Below are 9,784 nucleotides of genomic sequence, written 5' to 3'. Positions count from 1 at the left end.
GTGTTCCTGTTGGCTGGGAGCATCCATGGGAAGCATAACCTTGGCAAAGGTTACGAGGATTTTAGAACATAGCAGTTGAAGTGCTTGGGTCCATATGCTCCTTGTAGTTGAAGATTTGTGAGATACCTCTCAACTTGTGCTTAAGTTCTCTTCACCTATGGGAGATCTATTCTAGTGTAGCAGGCTTGCTAGAATACTATTTGTAGGAGGGACTAAAAAGCCTTGTAGAGATGAACTCACCCTAAAGGAAGAGATGATCAGTGAGCTGAATATAGACACAAAATGTTACTCATGATAGGGGAATAATTCCAAGTAGGTCCTCTTACTTAGTCTTGGCTCTGTCTCCTGGCTCAGTCTCAGGGAGGGGCAAGGAGGATGGAAGGCTAAAAGTAACAACCAAAAGAGCCAGTCTGACTCTTTCAACTTCTGAAAGAAGGTAGCACTGTTCTCATTCAATTTAACACTCACAAAAAAGAGAGAGATTTATTATTCTCACCTGTGTATCCAAATCCTAAACAATAGCTGATATGCAGGGCCTGGTGGGAAATAGTGATGGAAGTGGGAAACTGCTGTGGTGCCAGGGAGGATGGCATCCCTCAGACAGAGGGATTCTGTCAGAACAGTAGAAGGAGTCTGGAAGGAAGAGAGAGAGAAGAGAGAAGAAAGAAGAAAGAAGGAGCTAACTCATGATAGACACCTTAGTGGACCATATGTGGTATTCACTGGGAACTTTCAGATAGTTGTGGCTGGGTGTGAGTGACAGTTGGGTAACTACTTTTATTGAGAACTAGAGTCATTTTAGAATATTGCTCAGAGACTCTGTTTGAATTAGGCTGGGAAAGTTATGTGCTGCAATAACAAATAACTCCTAAACACAGCAGTTAAAACTACTAAGGTATTTCTTCTACAGTGGGTTGACTAAGGCTTTATTATACATTATTGCTTCTTCATTCCAGGACCCAGTCAAACAGAGCAGCTGTTTTCTGGAACACTGCTGGTGACTTGACAGAGGGGAAAGAGAAAGGATATGATGAAGTGCAATTTGGCTATAAAAGCTTTTGCCTGGAAGTGATACACATCACACATCATTGGTCCAAAAAAGTCACATGACCCCACCTAAGTTCAAGTCACATGACCCCACTTAAGTAGTATAGTCCTCCCATAGGGTGGGACAGAGAACATTGGTAAAGAGTAATAAAGTCTACAGCAGTCTCTCTTTTGCAGGCTTTACCTTACCTGTGTTCAGGTTTCAGGGTGTTTATATAAGGGCATAAAAAGAGGCAGTTCCAGGCATCTTTCTCTTCCTCTGCTACATAAGTGCAATTATGCTAAGCTTATTTTCACTTTAGGGCTGTTGCTTTAGCTGTTCCCTCTTCTTAGAAAACTTTTCTCTCAGAAGTTTGCAAGACTAGCTTTCTCTTATCATTTAGATGTCAGCTTTAAAGTTGCTTTCTCAGAAATGTCTTTCTTGACCCCCTTGAAAGACCCTGGTCCTCCTCTTCTATCAGCTCTCCTTTCCACTTTACCATCTTCTATTTTCTTTTGACATCCTGTCCATCATAAAATACACTTTATCTGATAATTTTGCTTTACTGCCTATTTATTTATTGTCTGTATTCCTTCACTAGAACATAAGCTTCATATTTATTACTCTACGTTGTTTTTGCCAGCCACATTCACAGGCTTTTATGATTGAGTAGAAAGATATTGGACTAGTGGTGAAAGAAAAAGGAGAAGAGAACAAAAGTCAAAAGCCTACATGAATGGGGGCAGGTGCCAAGAAGTCTTGGGACACAGAGTTGAGAGAATGAGTTTTATAGAGTGAGCATTTCTGAAGGGCTATAAGATGTATGAAAATAAGAGGGGGAAAAAAACCCAAGGCTTTTAAAAAAGTGCTATTGTTAATGTTCCTTGAGAGATTCAAGAAAAAGTTAATTGTCTCAATTGCTGTGATATGTGCATTTGATCATATCACTCTATATAAAAAGCAGTCTGGATTTCACAACTTAAGAGTTAGGCATTGTTGGAACATTATCCTCTGCTGGAATTCTGGTTGTATATACTATTTAGAAAACAGTCTCTAGAATAACTGGGGCAGGGTTTGAAGATTCTAGAACAGCCCATCACTCATGCTGCTGATGGGATCAGAACAATACTTAGCACATGTTGAGCACTGAAGAAATTTCAGCTCCTGGAGAAGCCGCAGTGTTCATGAGCCAGGTAGGGAGAGGGTGGTATCAGAGAGGTAGGCTGGTGCTCTCCTCCATTCCCGCAGTATTAAGTGAATGAGGGAAAATACTGCAGGTGGGGGTGAGGAAGTATACTCTTATTTGAATAATTTAAAGTATTATTCTTGGATTTATCCTTTGGGGAGAGAAAAGTGAGAAGAGAACATTCTATTTTTTAAAAATTTATTTTAAATTTATTTATTTATTATTTCTTATGGTGACATTGGTTAATGAAATCCAATATGTTTCAGTTGTACACTTTAACAGTAAGGCATATATATATTTACACTGGGTGTTCACCTCCCACAGTGAGATTTCTTTCTGTCACCACATATTTGATCCCCTTTACCCTGGCTACCTCCCCCTACCCTCTAGTGAGAAGAGAACATTCTAGAAAGTGACTATTGAAATAGAGACAGAAAACTTGCTACTACTCTTTTCCTACTCTTTTAACTTGTAAAGTCAAGAGTTAATATGCTGACTTATAAATTGTGTCTGCCCAGGGCATTTAAGTAGTTAAGTGTTAAATAAAATACCTGCAAATGGAATATCTGCAACCTGACTGAATAGATAGATTGTAGCCTAACAGCCTGTTGATGAGGGAGCACCTACCTTAGCAGATGACCAGGGGAAAAGGGTTCCGAGTGTGAATATCCTTGATGACAGCATCTCATTATTTGAGATTAGGACTCTAAAGACCTAATTCTTGGTGCCCTTGTTGGTATTCTTGGTTGGGAGAGGCCTAAAGAAAAGAAGCTTGTTCAACCCACTTAAGCCCCAGCTACCTTTCCAAGTGATCTCAACTAGGGACAGCATATGCATACTGTATACAGATACTTGTAGACCATTTTTTAAGTGAGGAAATTAAGGTTGGCAGGGGGGCAAATCTTAATACGGTTTTCATCACCAGACAGAAAAATAACATTAAAAATAGCATGTCGAATAGTTGAAGGAAAATTTTATTTTAAATTTCTTTTTTAATAATAACATATCCTCAGGACATCCTAGGATTAAGTATTTTTGTCAATTATTTAGTAAGTGCCTAATTTGCTCTTGCTAGAGAAGAAAATTATATGGTAGTTCCTAAATTATTAAACAATATTTTGATGTCATTGACAGAGCAAGTAGCAAGGTATTGACCAGTCATCCTGCTATAGGAAAACTCTGGTGCAGCTTGGTTTTATCTTGCTAGGTGAAACTGAAGAGAAAAAAGTCATGAACTCCTGTGAACTATATCTGCAAACTCTGATAGAAAGTTATACATAAAGTTCATTTTCCTTTACCAGACAATAGAAAACTCACAAACTAATTCTTTTAAGAAATACCAAAATGAACTGCAAAACTAAAATCTGATTATTGTTCAAAATTTTATTGTCCTGGATTTTGCAGGGAAATTTCATTTGGTAAGATCTTACTCAAATTTTTCTTTATGGGATTTACTTCCTTGCTACATCCTCTAAGGAGCATGAGTTTGGAGAGAAGAGAAAGAGAATTGGGATTAACACCAAATTCTAAATTTAAATGAATTGTTATCGCTACAGCAATTTTGTTTGGGCTGCTGAATGCCTTGTCAAGTTGTTCACCTCTAAATTAGGGAACTTCAGTGTTCAATGAATGAAGAGACATGACATTTTGGGAAAACTTTTGACTGAAAACGGAAATACCAAATCCCATTTCTCTTGGTGCTGAGGGCCAGGCAGAAGCATTATCTAGATACAGCCTATCAAAAATGAAAGAACATTTATTAAGAAAAAAAGATGATTCATTTATTGAACATTTAGCCAAAGCCCTGTTAATGTGCTATGTACTTATGTCATTGGTTCTTTTATCAACCCTATGTAAGATGATTATTAATTTAGCCCCACTTGATGAAGAAATAGGGACTTCAAGAGACTCAAGAACTTGTTCAAACTTTCATAGGTAGGAAGGGGAATGGTGAATGGGAGTAAGATCTCTCAGGTGACTAATGGGCCAAGAAATTAGGCTAAGCAAGCTTAAATAATTTTTCAAGGGTCTCCCAATCAGATCCCAGTTCAATTTGATTCCAAATGTGATGCCTCCCTAGTGCTTCATGCTTCCACTTAGAACAACGACCTCTAAAAATATTATAATAACTTTGTATGATGTCAGGTGAGTACCAGACTTATTGGGGTGATCACTCTGTAAATTATGTAAATATCTTACCACTATGCTATAAACCTGAAACTAATATAAAATAATATTGAATGTCAACTGTAATTGAATAATAAAAATTGATTAAAAATTAAAAAAAAGACCTCCAAAAGTATTAGCAAGGTAAAATGTAGGTCAATGTGCTTGATAAGTGCTTTTGAGATGGAAGGAAAGGAAAGGACACTGCAAACTGAATTAATTAGGAAAGGTAGAACTATATAAGCCAAAGTAGAGATGGGAATAATGTGGCAGGGATAGGACAGCCTGGAATTCAGCTCTGATGCCAGTGGCATAATTCTTCTTTCCATAACTAAGAAAGCACTTTAGAATTGGGGGAAAGGGAAGTGTGTGTGTGTGTGTGTGTGTGTGTGTGTGTGTGTGTGTGTGTGTGTGTGTGTGTTGATGGATGAACCTAGAATGGGCTCTGTCACGGCCCTGCTTCACAGCTCTCTGGTGACTTCTGTGACTCCCAGCCATCTGAATGTGTTCAAACAAAGGAAAAGTGGGCAGGTGAGTGGCTTCTCCTCATGGAATTCTGGGCTCTCTGCTCTTCTGTTTGTGCTCACCATTTAGAAGTTACATCTCTGCAACCCCCTCACAAAGCAATGCTTAAGATGAAACATTCCAGACCAGAAATGCGATTCAAACAAATAAGTGACTTTTTCAAAGAGATATATGGCATTACTTAAGAGTGGGCAAGGACCTTCTCAAGAAACATCTTTTCACCCTTGCTAGCCCTAAAACTTCCACATTTTCACAATGCAGTTTGAGGAGAATAACCAAGCATTCTTTCCTATTAGAATGTTTAAAGAGAAAATTTCTTAAAGTAGTTGCCGAAATATCTTGAATATCTTCTTTTTCTTTCAACATGGTTTCAAGGCTGCTTTTTTCCCCAGTTATCTGAATATAAACTAAGGATATGCATAGGCACTGTTATTTAAGCTCTGTCAGCAAACAGTATTAGTTAATTGAGAATTTCAGCATTAAATTGCCTTAGAGCTGACAAAGTCAGAGTCTAATCCTCGTTTTGGGTAATCATTTACCTTTTGAAATTGACCACTTTTGGAGACCCAGCAAAACCTGCTTCCAATACCTCTTCCTCAATGCATGTTCACATCCCACATCTCCACTGCACATATGTGGACATACCTTTTCTTCAATGTGCCTGCAAAAGGGAATTTTGAGGACATGATCCACAAATCTCCCTAGTTACCTGTGGTTTAGAGAAGTCCTGTACTTTGTAGAAGACCCTAGAATCATGGACCTAGTGGATGACAAGGTCCAAGAATCTAAGTTTCCAGACCCCTTGTTCAGTGTTCCACAGTTTGCTGTGACAAGTCTGGATGTTTCTAGATGAGGGAGGGTGATGTGCTAAAACAGAAATAAAAGAGAACTTCCAGCTACTGAGCTCTAATATTTAAGATCCTTATACGGAAGTGGAAATATTTTTAGTGCCATCAGTTATAATGCCAACTTCTTCTATCTTCATTTACTTGAGAAAATATTTCAGAGATTGTGGTCTTAATTTCAGTTAAAAACAGTTAAACTGTTCTTTTACAACTAGAGGGGGCTGGATTTTGAAAGTTATCTTTCCTTTTGTTCAGAAATCTTATTTTTATTTTATGATGGCCCTAGCAATATCTGCAACCATGCAAAAGAATAAACATGATTATTATGTGTTACTAGAACATATTGGTGTTTAATGTGATTTTCTTCTTCTCATTTGTAAGCAAGGGTAGAGAAACCTCATATAACTTTGTTTCGTCATCTATTTATTTAGTTTTACAATAATTCACACTTTAAAGTGTGAAGATTTATGCTCTCATAATTGTATCCTTGGATAATTCATGCCTACGGAACTCAGGCTGCTTTAGCGAATTGAAATAGCAGAATTAGATGCCTTTTGCTGGACCTGGGCTGGTATGCTATCCATTGGGTGCTGGCATCTGTTTTCTTGTCTAGGTTTCTTTTTTCCCTCCAAATGTCAAATACTGTCAATACAATGTGTAGTCCAGAGCGTGAGCTGTTAAGCTGAGATAACAAGAAGCTCTCTGGAGCACCAGCACCTAAACAGCAATTTTGAAACTTTTCTTTTTTAAATGCAGGTTTCAGACAATCTCTTATCATCTCAATTTACTCCTGAGTGAGAGAATTCTAATGAAGTCACCACCAGTGATGAGGCTCAATCCCATCCTGCAGTCCTCTCCTGCAGGGACTCTTTCTGCTGCCTGGTCATGAGCTGTACAACTGCTGTCTTTGTCTTCGGTACCTGCAGGGAAAGGTACTTGGAGGAGGTGAGATTCACCTTGACGATTCCTCTCCCAGTGAAATGAATACAAACATTTGATGTCATGACTCCTCTTCTGTTCCACACATTCAGCATGTTTGGCACTGTTAGCAGCCATAATGCAGGCCCAGAGTACTCAGCAAGTAGGTTAAAATGTCATTTTGCATTGAGAGAGGAGGCCTGTGTCTTGGTGGGTAGAGCAGGGGCAGAAAACTTCTGCCCAGTGCAGATGCTGTGGAAGCAGTCTTTCAGGGTATGTCTGTGGATGTATGAATTATTGACATATTCAGTGGGTTTTGTCTTCTTTTCATTTCCCTCCCCCATTCCCAAAATCTAACCAGGAATACGTGCTGTCTTGCCAAACAGAATGAAAAGCTTTGTTATTTGAAAACAACCCTTTTCCTTGTGTTGGCTTTTGCAGTGATAAGCTTATTAAGGAGACCTAAAGAAGGGGAGAGAGGTCTTTTAGGGACAATAGTGGAAAGCAGAGAGGAGAGGAAAGCCTGATTCTTGGCACTGGAACTCCAAGGTCAGCAAAGTTTGCTGTGTCTGAATTGGAACCACCTGCCATCAAGGGACCATGCAGGCTTAGACTCAGTGGTAACCAGCATGGACAGAAGAACTGAAGGGCATCCCTGAACATTTGCTCTGTCAAAGCTCCTGGGCCCTACCCATCACTGTGGAAATGGAGAAGCATTCCTAATGATGACTGATGGCCTCAGAATCAGACTTACTTATATTTAAAGAATATAAAGTGAGTGATATTTATATATATTAGGGTCTGAGAAGCGAAATGCACCCCTGCTGGAAACCTAACTGCGACAGTTGGGAAAGGCCCCGAAGACCGGTGACATCAGCACAAATGAAGAGCTGAAACTTGCCTCTTGCAAAAGTTTTTAGTTGAAGAAACTTAACAGATAAAAGTGAGAAGAATGTTACTTTATATGACAAAGACATCGCATTGTCATTAATATTGCAGGTCACAGTGTTGGGGGGAAAATTCTTGTTTTATTTTAAGATTTTTAGTAGGGTTTATTCTGAGGCTTAGAAAACTCAGGAGAGTCAGGCCTTCCAGACAAATGCATTTGCCTTGACGAAACACATTTGCAATAGCTTTCCAACAATGGCCTGGAGACTACTCCCAATTCACATTGGACTTTAAAAAATATATTTTTTTTATCCTGTTTTGAAAGTGGACCAGGTTTGGGGCACTAATTCACATAGCTACCACACCCACTCTTTCTGCCTAGAGAGTGAGGAGAATGAATGGGTCAATCAGCTGACATATTTCCATCCAATTTCAAGGATAGAATGTGTTCATTTTCTGACTAATGGCATGTCATTTTGCAGAAGCCTTTGGTTGCGAATTAATCCTGGAATCAAAACAGATTTTCCGGGGAGCAATCTTCCATCAAGTATTGATTTTTTTACACTCATGGAGTCTGTACTCCCTAATTTAACCTGACAATGTTTCTGCACAATGGCCTGGGAGCACCTTGGCAGCTTGCTGAAGGAACTTTTACTGTCTTTTCTTTCTGCAAAGTAGAAGGGAAAAAACCCACACTAGCTAGCCCAAGCAGTCACTGGGGGGCATTTATGACTTGATACTTCACTTCTGGTGATTTGGAATGGGCAGAAAGCTGCCTTCTAACTTTTACAGCAGTGCTGGGAGAGAGAGCTTTCCCTTGCTGAGAGTGTTCAAAGGAACATTTTTTAAAAAACTGCCAATATTAAGCAAATCTGTAATATATTGTTCAGTCTTGGCCAGTGTTTTCAAATGATGTCATCTTGCTGTGCCGACCAAATATGAGAAAATTTTTCGAAAGGAAACCTTTGCTTCTGAATTTCTATGAACTTTGCTGCCCTCCACTCCCCTCCCACTCTTTTTTTCTCAGAGGTGCTTTTGGATTCCTTATATTCCTTGATCCCTATCTGATTCTTGGGAAGTCAGCAAAGATTCTTGAGCAGTGCTAAGTTTTAAAAGGGGCCTTAAATAGCTGAATATAACATAGCCCTTCTACTTCAATGAGCTTAGGGTTCAGAAAGTGTGAATAAAACAAGCACATTTCATCTGTGGCAGAGACTATAAACTATAGAAGACATAAACATGGGCTAGTGTGGTGTTCAGGATTTGTAGTGAAGATGAGACCATACCTATCTGAGGAAGATTGGAGAAGAGTTTGTGGAGGAAAAGACATTCGAGTTGAGCCTTGGAGGATGGTGTGTCATAGACTACTAATAAATGCTTAATGAATATCTATGTGCTTCCTTACATTTCCCAGCTTCCTTTGCAAGTGGGTTGACACCATGTGACAAGTTCTGGCCAGTGGACTGTAAGTAGATGAGACAAGAGTAAGTTTTAGGTGGAGGCAATTGTACCTCCTTACTCCCTTTCCCTGTCGTAGCGACTGGATAGAGGAGAAGCTTGCTTTCCAAAGCTAGACTTGTGGGAGCAAAATCTTAACTTTTATGTTACAAAACCACCAAGACATCTGAGTTTATTTGATATCATAGCATAGGTTAGCTGAACTAAGACAGATGGGTAGAATTACTAAATGAGAAATCCATCAAAATCCAGAGTAATATAATTAAGAAGGTTCATTCGTAGATAAGAATTTTGATGGACCCAGGAGCTCTAAGCTCATAAAAAGTAAGTTCTTAAGCAACTTAAAGAAACCAGTGGCAGGTTTAAGTGAAGCTTACTTACTAAGCTATTGTTTGGGAAGAGGGCATGCACATTTATTACAGATGGAAAATAGAATCAATAAACTGTATGAATAATGCATTAAGCAGTCTTAGTGAGTCCCTGAGTCATAGGTATTCTAATAGATTAGTGTGGCTTGGGAGTCATATCCTCTGCATTCAACATCTTTAACCTAAAGAAGAATAAAATTATCATTGGTTTATTAATTTAACAGGCACTTGAAGAGACAGGAGAAGTAGAAGTAAAATTTTGGCCCTGAAGAACTTACAGTCTGTTTGGGGAAGCAAGTTTTTTAGCTCTGTATGGAGTGATGAAAGACAGAAGTGAGGAGTGATCAGCATGGGGAGTAGCAGATTAGAGAAGGCTTTCTGGAATCTGAGATCTTGATCTTGG

Source organism: Pteropus alecto, unplaced genomic scaffold (genome assembly GCF_000325575.1).
Source record: "Pteropus alecto unplaced genomic scaffold, ASM32557v1 scaffold109, whole genome shotgun sequence".
Taxonomy (NCBI): domain Eukaryota; kingdom Metazoa; phylum Chordata; class Mammalia; order Chiroptera; family Pteropodidae; genus Pteropus; species Pteropus alecto.
Note: the sequence above shows the minus strand (reverse complement) of the source record.